The sequence below is a fragment of the Cydia pomonella genome, chromosome 8, assembly GCF_033807575.1.
Source record: "Cydia pomonella isolate Wapato2018A chromosome 8, ilCydPomo1, whole genome shotgun sequence".
NCBI classification, from domain to species: Eukaryota; Metazoa; Arthropoda; class Insecta; order Lepidoptera; family Tortricidae; genus Cydia; species Cydia pomonella.
Window position 1 is genome coordinate 10,039,204 of NC_084710.1, and position 20,304 is coordinate 10,059,507.

The following is a 20,304-nucleotide window of genomic DNA, read 5'->3' on the forward strand; positions in this document are numbered from 1 at the left end:
CACGCCGAAACAAATCAGCGTGAATGATTGTCAAGAAAACCTTAAGAAATTTTTCATTCAGAATCGACCTCCAATATTGTACATTTTGGTAATGTGCTGTACATTTATAATATCTACGAGTAGGTACGTATATATATACGAGTATATATATATATATATATATATATACTAATGATGGAACTACGACAGTCAATTATTACAGACAATTAATTTATTGCAGACATATTTAATATTTATTGTACGTATGTTATTTTACATATAAATAAATCAAAGAAAATTCACACATTCATAAATAGATCTCGCAAGTCATCACATTTTAGTATGATCGAGATTCGGCGAATACCTATTCGTGATGGTCTTTCATTTCCCTTGGATAGCGAGAGACGCCATCACCGCCGGCCGCACCCTTACACAAAGAATACCTTAGGTAGGTAGGTACGTAACCTAAACACAGTACCAAAGTTTATTAGGTCAGTAAATTCCCTAAATTATTTAAAATATCGAGGAATGAGAAATTATTTAAATGTTTTAAACACGGTAGCCTGGAACAATGAACCACGGCAGATGAAGTCAGTTGTACAGTTAAAATTAGCGCCATTTTGTTCTAGACATTCTGAAGCCGGGACCGTCAGACTGGAAACGCGAAGTTTAATTTGTTGCCATATTTAGTTGAATAAACACCTCTTGTTTGCTTTTTGCAATAATTAGGTCACTAGTTTCTAGAATTTAATGGCTTGTTTTCAAAATGATTCGCTGATATATTTATTAAAAAAGTTGTATAATTGGCATAAATAATCACAAACGGCACTCTCTTAAGGACTTCTTCAATGAATTGAAACTTACCTAACAAGTGCAAAATCAATATTATTGCTCGTACAAGAGGGGCAAAGATACCTACTGTGACACTACAAATTTATTCAGAACATTATATAAGAACTTCAAACAAACACTTAGAATATATAAAAAAAAGGTAGGGAACTCAAGGCATAAGAGTATAATAAGTTTTGCTGACTGTATGTACATGGAACAAATACGAGGAGCAAACTATTTTTTTTATACTAGAGAAAACTGTAGTAATTAGGCTGTCACTTATTTTAATGCGTTTGTAAACTCTTTCTGATTAAGCGTATAAATTTTCATTATAATTGGATCACCCTAAATTCCAAAGCTTTCTCCTAAATCCCTTTTTATAAGGCGATTTTGGGTCCTAAATGGTTTTATATGGAATTTGTGAGGTACCCATCTTTATTAAAGTTTTTTACGCATAAATAATTATTTACGCAAGATCTTTTTATTACTATCGTAGGTATACTGAGAGGCGTCAAAATCTGCTAATATGCAACTTTTATGTCAGTCTTTTCAGGGTTCCGTAGCCAAATGGCAAAAAACGGAACCCTTATAGATTCGTCATGTCCGTCTGTCTGTCCGATTCTGTCACAGCCACTTTTTTCCGAAACTATAAAAGCTATACTGTTCAAACTTGGTAAGTAGATGTATTCTATGAACCGCATTATGATGTTCACACAAAAATAGAAAAAAAACAATAAATTTTGGGGGTTCCCCATACTTAGAACTGAAACTCAAAAAATCTTTTTTCATCAAACTCATACGTGTGGGGTATCTATGGATAGGTCTTTAAAAATGATATTGAGGTTTCTAATATCATTTTTTTCTAAACTGAAAAGTTTGCGCGAGAGACACTTCCAAAGTGGTAAAAAGTGTGTCCCCCCCCCCCGTAACTTCTAAAATAACAGAATGAAAAATCTAAAAAAAATATATGATATACATTGCCATGCAAACTTCCACCGAAAATTGGTTCGAACGAGATCTAGTAAGTAGTTTTTTTTTTAATACGTCATAAAAATTAAAAAAAAAAAATTTTTCATCAAACCCATACGTGTGGGGTATCTATGGATAGGTCTTCAAAAATGATATTTAGGTTTCTAATATCATTTTTTTCTAAACTGAATAGTTTGCGCGAGAGACACTACCAAAGTGAAAAAATGTGTGTCCCCCCCCCTGTAACTTCTAAAATAACAGAATGAAAAATCTAAAAAAAATATATGATATACATTGCCATGCAAACTTCCACCGAAAATTGGTTCGAACGAGATCTAGTAAGTAGTTTTTTTTTTAATACGTCATAAAAATTTAAAAAAAAAATTTTATTCATCAAACCCATACGTGTGGGGTATCTATGGATAGGTCTTCAAAAATGATATTTAGGTTTCTAATATCATTTTTTTCTAAACTGAATAGTTTGCGCGAGAGACACTTCCAAAGTGAAAAAATGTGTGTCCCCCCCCCTGTAACTTCTAAAATAACAGAATGAAAAATCTAAAAAAAATATATCATATACATTACCATGCAAACTTCCACCGAAAATTGGTTTGAACGAGATCTAGTGAATAGTTTTTTTTTAATACGTCAATAAATTAAAAAAAAAAATTTTTCATCAAACCCATACGTGTGGGGTATCTATGGATAGGTCTTCAAAAATGATATTTAGGTTCCTAACATCATTTTTTTCTAAACTGAATAGTTTGCGCGAGAGACAGTTCCAAAGTGGTAAAATGTGTGTCCAAAGTGGTAAAATGTTGAACAAGATCTAGCAAGTAGATTTTTTTTTAATACGTCTTAAATGGTACGGAACTCTTCATGCGCGAGTCCGACTCGCACTTGGCCGCTTTTTTATTACACCACTGCGATGTAAACTTCTGACGTTGCCATTTAATGACATGCTTCTCTATGATCATTGATCATCTGTCAAAGAACTACAAAAGCGATTAAATTTGAAACTCAGTGCAAACAGTCGTACGAGAAGTACAATCCGCATCACAAATTACCTGTACTCTTGAAATACAAATGAAAACCGAATAACATATAACTTAAAAAATATATAGATTTATTTTTCCATAAATTATATGCATTTTTTTGATCTGGAAGTGCCCTTTTCTAAGAACTTTCAGTGTTTTCTATTCTAACCTAAATGAAAAAGTAATCAGATCAGTACGAGTATTAGGATGGCAGTCAAGAAGAACACAGAGGACAGACCTGGAAGACAAGGAAACTGCTTCAACGACATTTACGGCCCAATTCGAACAATGCTTATAAGATGTGACACCGATACGATACGTGACGTTTTTGGTTGAAGACACGTCACTTTTGACGCTGTGACATCATATAAGCATTGTTCGAATTAGGCCGTTAGTACGGTCAGCATCAATAGTAACGGATGAAACAACGCGCCAAAAGTATCTGACATTCCGGATGACTTTTCCAAATATAGATAAATTTCTAAAATTCACACTCAAAAGTTTATCTTGTACAGTCTTACTTGTTCTATATTAAAGACTTATGAAGCGTTATTTGATCCGTTACTTCCGATGCTGACTGTACTATGACAATGAAGAACAGTAGATATACAATCTTACTAAAACAGACTCCCGTAAAGTTTATCTTAAGCATCACAAAATGCCAGGCGAAGAACGTAGCATTTACCAAAACTTTAAACGGAATCAGTCGTCCATGTTAACTGCACAAACACTGTTAGGTCCCAGTTTAATGTTTAGTAATAAGTGGGTCAAACTGAAGTACCTATCAACCTAATATAAAGAGTCATTGTAGTTAATATATTAGGAAGTATTGATATTTAATATATATACATATGCCTGAAAATTATTTGTTTTACATTGTTATCCGTTGATTCTTTATTTTTCTGAGTAGATAGATGATCGATGAAACAAAATACTTAAGTCACCTTTAGTCAGGTAGCTATTTACTTAAACATCTTCATTGTGTGCTAACTAGGCCATTTTTTAGAGTTCCGTAGTCAACTAGGAACCCTTAAAGTTTCGCCTTGTACGTCTGCTTGTCCGTCTGCGGCATTGCTCCGCGATAGGTTGTGTTAGAAAGCTGCTAGCATGGATACAAAACAAAATAATAAAATAAAAATTCAAAAAAAAAAAAATGTTTCTTTAGGTATCCACCTCCTCTACAAACATTTATTATTATTTTCACTTTAACCCTATGAGTTGGGCGTCTTTATTGAAAGACCTATAGACAACCATTTAAAAATCATTTTTGACAAAGATAATATTTTCGGAAATATTCGCTCTGAAAGAAAAATTGTTTCCCGCTTATAACTTTTGAACCATAGGTCCAAAATTATGAAAAAAGCATGCAAGTAAAGCTCAGTAAATACTTTAAATGAAAACTATAGTCAAGAGCCGTTTTTGAGTTTATTTAGGAAGTCTTCCCTTCTTAGTAAAAGGTGCTCCCTTTGCTTGTTATAGACAGGATACCACCTAATAACCCTCGTTCAAGGTAGCTTATTGTGACAGGCGGGCAGGGTAACTACGGAACCCTACACTGAGCATGGCCGGACATGTTCTTGGCCGGGTTTATAAATGATTTGTTCTCGATTTTCCTTTCTCGTCAGATTTTAATGATATTCAGTGGATAGAGAGAGTTCTATACTCTGTACAATATAAGCGCAATTTTACCATATTTCCTACTACTCCGATCCCTGATCGATCCCCGATTACTATCCGATTTTTACATCCTTTTTAGGGTTCCGTAGCCAAATGGCTAAAAACGGAACCCTTATAGATTCGTCATGTCCGTCTGTCTGTTCGTTTATTTTGAGAATGAGCTCTTCAAACTTACCAAATTTTATGGATATTTGACGAAAAAAAATTGACAACAAATAGATAAATTGTAGAAGTTAAAATACAGATTGGTTGGATTGGATTTTGGGTTAAAAATATTTTATGTTAGTTAATAAACATCGAGCTTTAAACTCTCTGAAACCCAAATCTCTAGTTAACGGTAATTAGCTTAATGTTGTACAAGAAACTCAGTCGGTAAAGACTTAGCATTTAATTTAACTTTCAAACAAAGACCTGTAGAGGTAACTGTTTTTTAAGCCGCTATTAAGCCAGTTTTTGACTACGTAGCATTTTCCATTTATAAAAACGTAAATTTTCTTGATATATATTTTTTTATTCCCTGTTACTATATTAACGATCAGCTTTATTTTAATAATTAGAAGAGGTATTCCTTACTGCGATCAAAATATAAGTTGGGCACAATCAATATCACAAATATTAATACAATTTGTGCCTTTATGCGTTAGAAATAAGGTGCAAAAATTTAAACACATGTGATTTCGACTGCGCCTAATACAAACCTAATATGAAACGAACCAAGAGCTTAATTAAATTAAATTTTGCCAATTTAGCCTGTTGCTATGCGCAAGTAACTACAGCTGTATACAGAGGACTAAAACGTCCATAACTATCTGAAATGTACAATGTAGGTTGTGTTGTTTGACTACGGGCGAAAAAACTACAAGCTTTACTCTTTCAAATAAATTTGTTATTTTGCAGTATCTATCTATGAATGTCTTCCAAATTAAGTCAAATTGTTCGTTACTACATATAACTGATGATTATGTAAGTATAAGGGCAATGTTTGGGGACTACACCCCAGTGAAAACTAACGCAGTTCCAAGGCTCCAACTGAATGTCTGTCTTTTTTGAACAATAAAGATTTATTTATTTTGCAAGAACCATACTCGTATATGTATACTGAGTTACTGAGGAAAGATCGTATGAGGATAATGTTAATTGTTGATTACTGACTGTTGACACTGCCGGCGAGAACTTTTTCTAAGAGAAAACAGTCACACGTCGCTAGCTTCTCTCGCTAGTCGTTGGTGCTGGAACAGCTACCTAAAACTATAATCCTCGTACAGGGCCGGTAATGATGTACCGTGTCTTTGTGAAGAGACGAAGAATTAAAGTTAGCGAGACACGGACCAGCGAGTAATCCCAAAAGGGAAGTATTTTGAGGAGATTTTGAATTTAATGTCTTGCTAGATTTTCTTTTTCGAATATAGTAAATGGGCTAAAGCTCGGGAAACGTTTTATGTAGTATTTGACCTAGTAAATATTTGTAGGTAAATGATATTTAAGTACCCAGCCGGACTTTATGGTAGTATTATTTTTCTAACAAGTAATTAGTGTCAACGTGCTCGGAACAACCCGCTTTAAAAACTACTGGTTCTTCATAGGTACTCGTACAAAACATACTCTCGTGAACTTTGATAGTACAGGTATACGCAGACATGGATTCATTCTCGCCTCTCAATATTCACGCCAAGACCCGCTATTCAATTTCAGACCTTTCATCACCGTCCCGTAAGTACAATACATTTACTTACGGTCATTTGAGACCCTATTCAAATTGAGTGGAGTAAGTTGGAGACTTGGAAAGCCTCATATGTACAGCAAGCAGGTGCGTATTCTAAGCCGGTGGCTATAGTCGAGTTGACGCGAGCCTCCCTGATTCCTAGCTGCCAATAATACGCACGTGATCGGCATCGTAACCCGACGGTTTCAAACTCGAGCCCGTTATTGAACGAAATATATACATGTTATAACTATGTTCGTCCTTCATTGTACTCGACGTGCCTTCTCCCTAATGCGGCGACAATATGACGTAACATTCGAACGCGAAAATTGCGTTAAAGAGGATAAAGTTTAATAGTTACAATCAGTTTGCGACAGTGCCCTATTGTTTATCCCTATTTTTAATAGGATTTCTTGTACAAATATTCACAATTATGCGGCTTTTATGCGTTTGCTGTGACTTGCTACTTGGTGACATCTGTTAAAAATTACACATTTCGAATGAATGAATTCATGAACATGAATGTGTCAGAATTTAGCTGACCGGATCTAACGTAGACTCGTGGTTATCTTGATAAATGGTCCATCTCGAGATCCCTACACAACCTCGTCTATCTCCAGTCCTAACTGGTATTTAGCGGAATCCTAAAAGTAATCCATCATTGGACTTTACAAGTTCATCGGGACGATGAGTTCGCGGAAGGAAGCAAATTTTAAACGTTTCTGTATTTAGGAAGGAATCCGAAATACATTTCGCGTTGTTTGCAAGTAGAAATAATTTGTATCATCCGGAATTTCACGTTCAGTTAGTTGTCATAAGCAGTAATTAATCATCTTGTCACTGGTGTAACTTCAAAGGCTCGCTTAATCAACTGTGAATGGTTCGAGCGTCTGCGCCATTACTCAACACGCCGTTTACGCATTCTTGTTTGTCGTATACGGAACCAAAACTCCTAACTTAATGTTAATATGAAGTTTGTGCGCGTAACTCTTCTTTTCGATATTAAGGGATCATACAGTATTATATACATTAACTTTGTATATATTCGATTCGGCTATCGGTTGATGGATGTAGGTAACTAGACCCCAGGGCAAAAGTATAGAAACAAGAAAGAAATATTATTAAATAACACTGTTGTATCCTGATGATGAGAAGCGGTGGGTATGATGACGTCCGAATTTCAATCCGAAGGTCGCGGGTTCAAATCCTGGCTCGTACCAATGAGTTTTTCGGAACTTATGTACGGACTATCATTTTATATTCACCACTAGCTTTTAGGTGAAAAAAAAAACATCGTAAGGAAACCTGCATACATCCGCGAAGAAATTCAAAGATATATGTGAAGTCCCCAACCCGCATTGGGCCAGTGTGAGGATTATAGCTCAAACCATCTCGCGCATCGGAGGAGGCCTGTGTCCAGCAGTGGGACGTATATAGGCTAAATTATTATATATATTATTATATGATCCTATAGACAAGCGCCGGCTCGCCCCACTTCCAGTGAAGTTGATTTAGATATCACTGGCAGTCTTTTGATTGACAAATAGAAGTGCTGAAGTAGAAAATACTACATTGCAGGAGAGGCCGGAAGACCGCTCAACGATGGACGAGTGAGTTTGATTCCACGTCAATAATACGAGTCCATCTTTAGCGTTTCCGGCCGAGGCATTACCTATACATAGTGCTTTTCACGACTATTGCGAGGAAATAAAAAAACATTGGCATAACTATAGGTACAAGTTAATAGAAATTAATATTTATATTGGCGTGAGGACAATTGTTGAAAGAAAGCGATGTATTTTTGCCAGGAACATTTATATTTTCTACACTGTAAGAACTCATTTTTATAGCGTAGATACGTGTTTCTTGTATTTTTAGTCAAACACAATTTACCCTATCCAATTAAATAAGTATTTTCCGATCCCGCCTATTTTATTTTATTTTGTACTTTTAAGAGGCTTTTTTTCTGTTGTTTGCTTCAAACCGACTCTAAACTTAGAAGCGTTTTTGCTAAAAAAACACAAACAGCCTACAAAAGTAAAAACAACTTGGTTTTAGACCATCTATTGCCATATTTCCGAACAGTGGCGTCAAGATAATTATTATATGCACAACAAGAATTTCACAAGCTTGTAATGATCGGTTACTATGACTAGTAGCTCTGTGAGCTGTAGACCTCGCGAGCATAGCTTATGGCTCCTCTACACGATGGCCCAGCGTAGGCAAGTCCTAGGGGCGCATTTATGCGTTAGAGCAGCGGTTCCTAACTTGGGGGTAATTACCCCCGTAGTGGTAAATCTGGTATTTTACGGAGGTAATAAGCTCAATTAAATATAACAGAAATTAGACCTGTAAGAAAGAATATTGATTCCCTAGTTAGTCATAGGGGTGGCAGAACTGACAAGGTTAGGAACCACTGCGTTAGAGGGAGCAAGTGATATTGCTATCTCATTTCACCGCATAGCTGCGTCCCTTAGATTGGCCTACGCTGGGCCATCGTGTAGAGGAGCCCTTAAAACTGAATAAATGTACCTATGGCTCCGCTGTTTAGAAGAATTTATAAAAACTAAATTGACAAAAAACATAATTATCGAATAGGATGGTCCAACTTTGTATGTAGAAAAAAGTTGAAAGGATTTTATCTTCACATGGCTCCCTTTATAGAACAGTAATCTATGTGCCTTTGAACTCATTTGCGAATGATTAGGTGGTCGCTATGATTTTGTGATTTGCAATATCCTCATACAAATAAAAAAATGCAATATTACCTAAAACAAAAAAAAAATAACGATCGCCATCTTTTTAAGCATACTTATAAATAATAAATAAAATGAATAAAGAGCCCTTAAAGACATTTCCAAAGCAGATTTATTGATGGGTCAATTTCTTTTCATACTATTTTGTATAGCAGTATTGTTTCATTCATAGCGACCTCTAAATAATGTTAATTGCTCTTAATTTTTTATAGATACTTTTTCGTATATCAGAATTTAAAAAGCCTGCACGGAAAAGGAATTTTCATTAATTATTAACTAAGAAAACTTTGTAGACACGTAAATTTACTGCCATCTTTGGACATATGATTAAAACTTTTGGAACGTTATGGTGCCATCGCTCGAAACGATGCTGTCAAACATTTGGCCTTTTATCTATTAGATGGCGCCACTTTTAGGTCTTTAACAATTTTAACATATATTAGTAAACGAATAAGGATCAAAAAGATCATCAAGGAAAGGAAAGTCAAATGGCGTTCTACAATTTTTATCATGTGTCGAAAGATATAGCAGCAATTTTACTGTAGCAACAAAATTTTGTTTGACAGTCCACCTCCATTTCAAATTTTCTTTGCCAACGCCTACAAAATGGGAAGGAAAGAGAAAATACTCCCTTTCCCGTTTCCAAACTCCCACAGTTAGTCGGTCATCCCCTGAATGGTAAAAGTAGAACCACCTCCATCTTCGTCGGCAGAAGAAGGGCCATCAGAGCTTCACTCTGTAGTGTTTTATCTCTATAGGATTTGGCAATTTAATCCGCTAAAACATCATTTTGCTACATCGAATACCTTGACTAAAATATCAACAGAAGATATGTAATAAATCTTCGGAACATTGTGTTCCTGCAAATTTGTGGTCTGAATTTTTGTAGACAAGATCTTAGCAAGCATCGCTGGCTCTTAGTAATCTATATGCACCAAAATTTTCTAAAAGAATGCCACGCACCGTACCGAAACTTTCTGCGGCGACTGCACGCAGAAAATATGTTAGAAAACCGTTTCCCTCTTTTAGCTATGATATATATTTTTTATTTATTAAAGCAATATAACATACATTTACGTTTAAACTTCTATTCCTAATATAATATCAATATTCCAATCTACACTACGTCTCTATAGCAAAGCCAAAGTTGATAAATTAATCTAAATGCAAAAACTGCTCAGATTTTTTTAAACATGAACCCGTTTTCGCCTGCGCAACTGTCCGTATCCTTGAACTTTAACGGCTGTAAAAAAAGTTCAGACAATAAAACTGAAACGAATACGCTTTGCTCGCGCTTCGTGCTCGCTTGATCAACATTACGAAATTTAAATACTAAATAAAATACAAAATGTTAATATTCAGGGAATAGATCCAGGGTCCTCTTCTCTCTCCCTGTTACAAAGCTTAGTCAGTAAAAAATAGGAAATTAAAGTGCAAAAAAAAACAAAAAAGATTACATTGTTCGGGATTTGAGCCCGGAACCTCATGATTGTAAAGCTAGTGTATTCCAATTGAGCCACGAATAGATATATGTGACACGGTGAAATTAGGCTACTTATTCTCGAGTAAAACCTAAATATCTAAATACCCCCTAAACCAGCGTTCTAAAATATCTGAATTTTTCGCAAATCACTCTGTAACCATGTCTCACAAGGAGGAAACTCTTATGATATCGATACGGCTATTTGTTTAGGCGCGACGTACCATGACTCCGCCATTTTGAAAAAATTCCAAAAACTGGATCGACAAAAAAATTCTATTTGGTCATAGAATATGGTCGCAAAATTTCACGCGAATCGGTTGAGAATTGCGACCTGTAGAGGAGAACATCCGGACATACGAAAGCAGATTGCGCGAGTCAAAACGTAGACCTACGCTACGCTTCGGTCAATAACCTATGTGTAGTTACTATTGCGCGTATAATTGAGTGGCCAGTATTATAATTAAGATGGGGCGAATAGCAACGCGCATTGTGCAGGGCAGTTCAAAGGTGTCGCATGTCAAAGCGCCAATCCCAATTCCATTTAAACACTACCCATATAATTATAACTGGTATTTGAGATATACAATGATACCTACAAACGTCTTAGTACTTCGCGTCGTGACTATGAAGGGTGCCTAATAGATTCTTATATTGAACCTCAACATTTCTTTTGTTCAGCGCAGAAAACGTGCTAAGATTTGGCTTTTGTTATTTTGCATTAAATATTTAGCATATCGCATAAATTCATTTAGAATGCACCTGTTTTTCAAAGGTAAACAACATTAACTTTACGGAATTTTTATCTAAACAACTTATAAAAATAAATAATTTATCCCAAACAGACCAGAAAGGAAATGGTGGCGTCAACTCGAGTGTAGGCACATATAGGTAAGGAATGCTGAATAAAACAGGTGACCTGCCTTAAGGGGCGATGGGTGAATATTGCTTCATAATAATGTGAAACAAGTATAATTTTATCATACGAATTAAATAAAGGTTAGACGACAATTTATTACTTAAAAATAACAATATCTTTTAACTTACATAGAATTATGTCTCATATCCCTGTCTATTGTGTCCCTTATAACGGATTTATAATTCCGCCTTAAACGTAAATAGGTACTAATTTACGACCGGTCTGGCCTAGTGGGTAGTAACTCTGCCTATGAAGCCGATGATCCCGGTTCGAATCCCGGTAAGAGAAATAAATATCCTGTGATGAACACAGATATTTGTTCCTCAGTCATGGGTGTTTTCTATGCACATATATAGGTATGTATTTATCTATATGCCTAGTACCCATAGCACAAGCTTTTTTTAGTTTGGGGCTAGGTCGGTTTGTGTCAGTTTGTCCCCAAATATTTATTTATTTATTGTATATATCGTCGAAATGCCACGGACGTTGAACACTGAACAAGTGAACGTATTTGCTTGACCTAGTTGCTACTGCTAACAAGTAAACCAAACATTGATGCCCATCAGAGGTCTCCGGTAGGTACAAAAATTTGCTACATATACATGCATGATTTCTTAGAGATATCAATCCAGACACGCGGTAGCATGTCCAGCCATCAATCCAGACACGCGGTAGCGTGTCCAGCCAAGTTCAATGAAAAAGGAACTGGCGCCGCAACCGTGTGTAATATTACACGAACCATTTCGAGCTACTTTTGACCCCTTCACAACTTGAAACCTATTTAACCTACACACATGAAATTTGGCACAGTTATTTAAACCCCTTAGCTTGTCTAATAGCGCGGGTAATACCTATTTCAATTAATTTTACTTCGATTAATTATCACTTCTGTACACAACTACATAGACCAAGGGTATTTCTTAAGTTTTTAACCTACATTTTCTATTATTATACATACCTCATTATATGACCTATTTCCGTTAAATGGGGATAAAGCGATACGTGCCTGAGCACGGACGCGTCCCGAGTAGATAAGACACGAGATAGCCAGCTGGTAAAAGTTCTCAACTTTGCCTGGAACACTGTCACTTTACTTATTTTCCGAGCCCACTACTTTGTAAGAGAATGTCCATTTATAAATTTATGGCCTTTCCGACCGGCGGAGCGCTTTTCTTGATTGTAACTTCATAGGACATAGTTAGCTTAAACTTTAAGATAATGAGTATTATAGAGTTCAGTTTTAAGTTTTTTTTTTGTAATTAATTAAATGCTCCTATTTTACCCAATACGAATTTAATGAATAAATGTGTTCTCTTGTTTTATGAAATAAATTATTTATTTAATTAACTATTAGGTTAAGATTCCGCCAGAGTTTTGCGATGATGCGTAGCAAGGGATGTGTTTTTTTAGAAACCAATGGAATCACTTCATTTGTTTTCCTCGCTCAGCTTGTAGTGAGTTCCATTGGTTCTTACGAAACACATCCCTCGCTACGCATCCTCGTTCATCTCTGGTTGAAACGCGGCCTTAAGAACTTTGAAATCGAAAATGCAGCTTGCACAATCTATAGGTACCTATATACAATGTGTACGTCCTACCATTTAGACATGAGATAAATTCTTGTGACACAAGTTACTGAACAAACTTTTTCAGATATAATCTGATTCGATGGTTCAAAATACATTACACATTTATTTAGAAGACGTCACATGTTATGAACAAATAAAACTTTTACGACTAGGTATCGTATAAAAGTTGTACAGCTTGTATGGTTAGAAAAAAACAGATTCATTTAGTAGCTACAGTTTAAGTTACGGGTCAAACTTTTGCTGAGATCAACTTGTAATAAGGCAAAAAATGTAACCCTTGAATGGCGATTTTAGACGGTTCAGGGGTCGGATAGCAGTATTTCCTTTATTTAATTATCGAGTTAAGGTCAATACGGGTAAATATATTAGTTGGTGTTAATGTAACTTATATATAGGTACTTCCGTCGTTGATTATTGTAATATCGAACTCACAAAAACATACTAGTTAACACACACACACAAACAGTAATATATTATAAAATTTATAAAGTTGTGTTATAATGATTATCTAGTCATTTTAGGTAGTTTAAATCCTTTTAAGTAAAATAAACGATTGATTTATTGACAATAACAATATACATAATGGATATATACAGATGATTACTATAACTAGCTTATATCTAAAATAGGCCCTTGAGGCATTGTACCAAGGATGCTGGCGGCATTTCCTCGTTGTATCGCAATACTGATACGTTGTGCGAGGAAGCCGCCAGTAAAATTAAAATTGTAAAAAATAACGATAGTTTATCAATATGTCTTTATCGACATGGCCACAGCACCTGGTTCCGCTTTGATAATCGTACATAAAAATGTGGATATGTGTGTGTGAAGCTACAGTGATCCAGCTGGCTTATACTCCCTCTTTAGGAATATTATATATATGGTAAAGACAGTTTTTCGAGAGACGAGGCACAGCAAAATATCATTTCGCTCGAATCGAACCAAATTCATACCAGTAGTAAATCTCACAATCTTTGCCAAGGTATTTGTTCAACACAATTTATTTCCTTTATCTGCCATACCTAGTTATCGTAGATCAAACGAATATTTCTGCATATCTGGCTAAATGTAAATATATTATTTATTTATTTCTTTTTAGAGTTCCGTAGCCAAATGGCTAAAAACGGAACCCTTACAGATTCATCATGTCTGTCTGTCCGTTTATGTCACTTATTATGCGGAATCTTAACCTAATATAGGGACTTTTTTCCTAAACTATAAGAAGTATACTGTTCAAACTTGGTAAGTAGATGTATTCTATGAACCGCATTAAGATTTTTTCACAAAAATAGAAAAAATAATAATTTTAGAACTGAATCATACTTAGAACTGAATCTCAAAAAAAAATTCATCAAACCCATACGTGTGGGGTGTCTATGGATAGATCTTCAAAAATGATATTGAGGTTTCTAATATATTTTTTTTCTAAACTGAATAGTTTGCGCGAGAGACACTTCCAAAGTGGTAAAATGTGTCCCCCCCCCCCCCCTGTAACTTCTAAAATAAGAGAATGATAAACCTAAAAAAATATATGATGTACATTACCATGCAAACTTTCAACGAAAATTGGTTTGAACGAGATCTAGTAAGTAGTTTTTTTTTAATACGTCATAAATGGTACGGAATCCTTCATGGGCGAGTCCGACTCGCACTTGGCCGCTTTTTTGGATAAATGTATATATATTATTTATTCAATTTTTTCGAACGTTACTAAGAGAAAATCAAGTTGGTCTGGACTATCAGATTTTCTCGTATATTACATACTTGACCAAAAATAAGGGTGTTCGTCACACGGAGTATCAAACTAGGCTTGTAGGTCACGGAAAATTATCACAGCCACGGGACCGGGATATCATAACATTGTCGGATAAATAAGGGCGTATTGCGGCAATGATGCGCCGTTCGCTGAGGGCCTTATTCTCCAATGTGCATTCCAAGGACTAAAATAATATGAAATAAGTCTTTGTTACAAATTACATTTTCTATATTATGTTTTTATTGCCCATTGTCACCTTCTGTAAAATATCTATATATTACTTAATGAGCTGATACATAATGCGGTCGCGTTTTTCTGTAGTTTCAACTGAAAATGAGATCGATTCCATTGGCATAAGTACAGAAAGGCCCAAAAATATGTTGATAAAGATTATTTTTCCTTACTTAAACGTCTTGTACTTAATGACACCTTAAAATTCAAACTACCTTAAAATCATTTAACTAAATAAAAACGAATTCTCTTCAAAATATTCTACTTTAGTTTTGATATACAAACGTGAAAATAATCAACAATATGCAGCAGTAATATTTTTGTCAACGTTTTGGGCCATCCTGTATTTATTGATTTGTCGCAGAAATGTCGCAGGGAACCACACTCAGCTCGATAAAACGTTAAGAGGTTGTACGAAATATTGAATTAAGCCTTTGGCTGTCGCGCGGCCTATACATTTTAGTACCTATGCAAAATTACGGCGCCGCGGCGTTCATCGAGAACATTTTGAACGCCATAATTATTATATTACTAATCAAAATTGAAATGCAATACATATGCACCGTGTTTTTTTTTTCATTTCCATTAATTTCAAGGGTGCATTCTTGAGCTGAAATTAAGTAACTTTCTCAAAGACACCGATACTCTAATTAACTCCATTTCGGAGATAATCAATAATTTATTTTTATCTTATAAGGCCCTCACGAGCGTATACACTTGCCTTAGGGCCTGTTTATATATTGATTAGTGATTAGTAAGAGTGTATACATTTGCTATTAAACGTAAATACTATCTCGGACGATTGATGTTCGAAATGACATTGATATGTCATACTTGTCAATTGTTTGCTTGAATTAAATTTGATTCCCGTGTTACAACGTTATATACAACATTTAATTACTTTTTATAAAAATAAAAAATAATAAACAATTATAAAAAAATGATTTTGAAAATTAACTATGCCATTTAGTTTCCTTAAACGTACTTACCCACACCCCGGAGTTATTCAATAAATACACGGTGTATATGAATTTGAGTGAAAAGTTATCCGGTCATGTGCACTTTTTCTAGCTAATTCTAGTTAATTAACATGTTCACTAGCAGAACGTTCACTAATTGTAATGCTAAGATAAAAAAAAAGATTTTCCATCATTAGCTTAGACTATTGTATTCATGGAAATGAATATATGAAGAAAAACTATCTTGTTTTAATAAAAGAGCTCGTAATAAATAGAACTAGAGAGTGAAAACCAAACGTGACTTCCTGTATCCAACGAAATTAACATTACAATGGCATTAAATTTTCGCTTCAGAATAAGGCCTGTGGATCACGTCTCCCGAGATGAAACGAATGAGACTTACCCTCGCCGAATGTGAACATTCTCTGGACTCGGGGACTCTAACCTAGTTATTACACGCCACTTTTGGGGCGCATTCGGCTATAGGATCGCTTGCTGTGATTATGATTGGCAGGTGTTTATTGTTTCTTGCAGTTAAATTTATTCATATTGATGGTGGGATCTTTACCAATCGATACGCATTATAGTGTGAAACGTTTTTTAAGGTACCGTACCAAAAACGTAAAAGGAATCCTTAGTGTGAATCTGTCCATCCTTCTGTCACATCGCTAAATATCTCGTTTGAAATCACAATGATATATTAAAAAAGTACTATCATAAGCACAAAGCTGAGAAGAAGAGAACATTATTTTCTTAAAGCTGTCCAACTAAATGAACGGGACGCAAACAGAAGAAAACAAAAGTTGTCTCGTTTGATGCCGAAAGTTAAGGATACTGAATGCTTTTCTGGTTCTTACTTACATTTGCTAAACTCGCTTAATATGCTGTTTTTACCTGTAGGTATCGAAATTGTAGGCATGTATTTCATCAATGTTCTTAACTTTCAGAAACCTACAGAAAAGTCATATAACAACATAAACCAAAATCTTCCTAAACATGGAAAGCATGGAATTTAAATGTTCCACACAATGAAGTGACAATGGCTAAGCGCTTGCAGTACCGCAGTGACAGTAGTAGTAGTAAAACACTTTATTGTACTGAAAGAAACATAAAACGGGACAGAAAATACATCATTTGTACAAAGACATCATCATCATCATATCAGCCTTTTATCGCCCACTGCTGAGCATAGGCCTCTCTTCTAGTACGCCAGTTATCCCGGTCCCGAGCCAGTCTCATCCAGAAGTGACCCGCAGTCTTCCGAATGTCGTCCACCCAACGAGCCAACGGACGCCAGGCACTCCTTTCGTCTGAAAGCGGCCACCATTCCGTTAGCATTTTGGCCCACCTGCCATCACTCTGCCTGGCAACATGTCCCGCCCAGCTCCATTTTAATTTGGTAATGACGTGTCCGACGTCTTGCACCTTGGTGCGACGTCGGATCTCGACATTCCTCACTCGGTCTTGAAGTTTGATGCCGAGCATGGCGCGCTCCATGGCTCTCTGTGCCACTCGAATTTTATGCACAGTCTCCTTAGTGAGCGTCCATGTCTCGGCACCGTAGGTCATGGTGGGCAGGACACATTGGTTAAAGAGGCGAGTTTTCAGGCATTGCGGAATGTTAACGGGTTTGAGGATGTCCGCCAGTTTATTGAATGCCGCCCAACCCAGCTGGATCCTCCTGGAGATCTCCTTCCGTTGGTGTGTTTTGTCAAAAGATAGAATATGTCCAAAATACACGTATTGCTCGACCACCTCCAGTACTTCGTTCCCAACCATAATAGTTGGAATCGATTCACTAGAGATGTTCGTCATAACTTTAGTCTTGGACATATTCATCTTCTTGTACAAAGACACACAGTACCTAGTAACTAGTTAGTTTGACAGTAACTAGTGACTCTAGTGAGGCGACTCAATTATGGGCAGAGACATAAATCGCGCGCGGCAATTACTGTCCTCGGTCATCCACAAAACGATGTTAATAGTCCTGAATCTCACAGTTATCTCGGCTACGCTCGTACAATATAATATGCCTTAGTCGAAGGCCGGCGTTTGTATTTGCGTGTGACTGGCATAATGCAGAGTGTGTGCGGTTTGAGAGGAATTTACTCTCTAGCTCTACTAATGAGGTTCTTCAAAAAATACTTGTAATAAAATACAGTTTACTGGGGTCCAAATTCATTTCGTTATCTTGTTTTTTGTCCTCAAAAAATGTGACGGAGTGTAGCTTTTTGTATGATTTTTAGTGTTTTAATTTTTCTCGAGATAAACATAATCTACAGCAAAAGCACTCGTCTTTTTTATTTATTTGATAGAAGCCACCAATACAAGCATTACAAAGTGGTCAGAAACAAGACAACGAAAATAATTTTGACCCACTTTTACGTTTTTAGAAGGTCAGGGACTCGCATTTTACACCCCTGAAGTTGCATTGGTTACTAAACACATGCTTAGGACGGTTACCCGCACCGACGCTGAGTAGGTATATGGTGAAAGGGTGAATATTGTGGATACAAACAGCAATATGTAATCTCCTTGCGCAATAAAGGGTACCTAACGCGATCTGTGCAACCTACCCGCTATTAATGTATATAAATAATGATTCTATTTATAGGTAACTCGTCGGTATCAAACAATCCTACTGATATTACGCAATCATTGGAACCTAAGAATGAACGAAATATGTATTTTAGGTTTCTCAACATATAAAATGATATGCAACATAAAAAATAATAATTAAGTAGGTACCTATATGAAATTAACGCACCGTAACACGTAGTAGTTGTTTGGCAGCTGACCCATGATGGTTTTGTGTTTTTCAACACGCCCATGGTTCGAATGAAGCTCCTACAGCGTCCCGCCCATGTTGGCCGTATCCACACGCTAAGCTTCCAACGAAGGTGGCAGCTCATACTCGTATCTGCGAACAAGTTCTAACACACGATTTTCTTATGATTTGCCACTCACAGTATGTCCTTTAAGACCCGATGCTCGGGAAATGTAGTCCTTTCGGCAGCTGCCCGTGGTAGGCTCACGCAGTTCTTCACACCCATGGTTCAGGTCAATACGACCCGCGTGTCGCCCATTGCAGTCGCTGTTCTTTTTCATATCTCCTGAAGACGGCCGCTAATAAACGTATCTGCAAACAAGCTTAGGCACATGGTTTTCCTTACAACCTAACACTCACAGGATTCCTTCTTAACTCGACGCTCTGCTGAAGGCAAAAGATCACGAATCCACTTTGCAGTTGCTTAAATAACGTCGTTCCCTCATGAGAACCCCTCAACCGCCATGTTAATCCCATTCTTCCTAGGCCCAACCAGAATTCAGAGTTTTGATTGGATAATATTTACTACCCTCGTCTGTGATTGGTCACTTTCATTCCCGCGTATTTAGATTGATCTGCCTTACAACAGATAGCATCTCTAAAGATAACATAAATAAATTAAAAGCTTACGAAGTAGTTTATTGTGTTTAATCGATTATCCAATAAACATTCATTGAAAATTTATATTGAAAAATATATTATAAACAAATATTCTAGTATGTAATATTATTATGAGTAAACTACCTACTAGTTCACTCATTCATAGCCAGATGTATGTCGCCGGATGCCACTGTCACATTACAAGTGCGAATATTACGAGCGAAATTCACTCCAAATAAATTCAGTAATTTCTAAGAGGGTAAATAAATAAATGTAGATGTCAGTCTGTTACAAATACACGCCTAACTGGCGATTATTACACGGTACCTACTTTATATTATTCAGTTTGTACTAAGACCGAGAGCCCGATACAGATTTTAATTTCTGGTCCGTGGAAAGCTCCCTATAACATTGATTGCATTTGACGGTAACTTTAAATATGATTTCAAAAATATCATCTACTGAAAAACTGTTAAAACTCTTCACATCTGTATGCAGTCAACCTTAAGTAAAGACTACAATCAAAATACTATTTTATTTAAAGTTTGAAGTAGGTATGTTTAGTAAATATTAAGAAGCTTGCGAGTTTAATATACTATTTCGAGCAATACGTACATACTGCATACCAACATAAAGTTGGCGCAAGCACGTATGTGTTATTTAGACATTTAGAACACAAACCTTGCCGCTTGCTTCGTAAAAGCACAGACCAATTACACGAATTTATCTGAGACAGGGGCGATAAAGCTTTTTGCGGTCTAGTTCCCGTGCTATTTTCCGTGGCATGTACTCTGGGGAAATATTCCGGCATTAAAATTTAATACCAAAATAATTTGAATATCAGTTGCATTTGTACATAAAAAGCGTTTTTTCAACTTCTGACATACTTTTTCTACGAGGTGAATTAGACAAGTTTTTCTTTAAAAAAATGACACTTTCATTATTTTGTGATATTTCACAAATCTAGTGTTTTTTCTACTCAGAATCACGAG

The 20,304-nt window shown here is 36.0% G+C and overlaps 1 long non-coding RNA gene across 1 annotated transcript; it reads left to right on the forward strand.

The window, feature by feature from the left end:
- Positions 1-12,195: 12,195 nt before the first annotated feature.
- LOC133520523 (uncharacterized) lies at positions 12,196-14,554 on the forward strand. Its single transcript, XR_009799770.1, has 2 exons — positions 12,196-13,831; positions 13,922-14,554. It is a non-coding gene; the product is annotated as an uncharacterized LOC133520523 (long non-coding RNA).
- Positions 14,555-20,304: the final 5,750 nt, after the last annotated feature.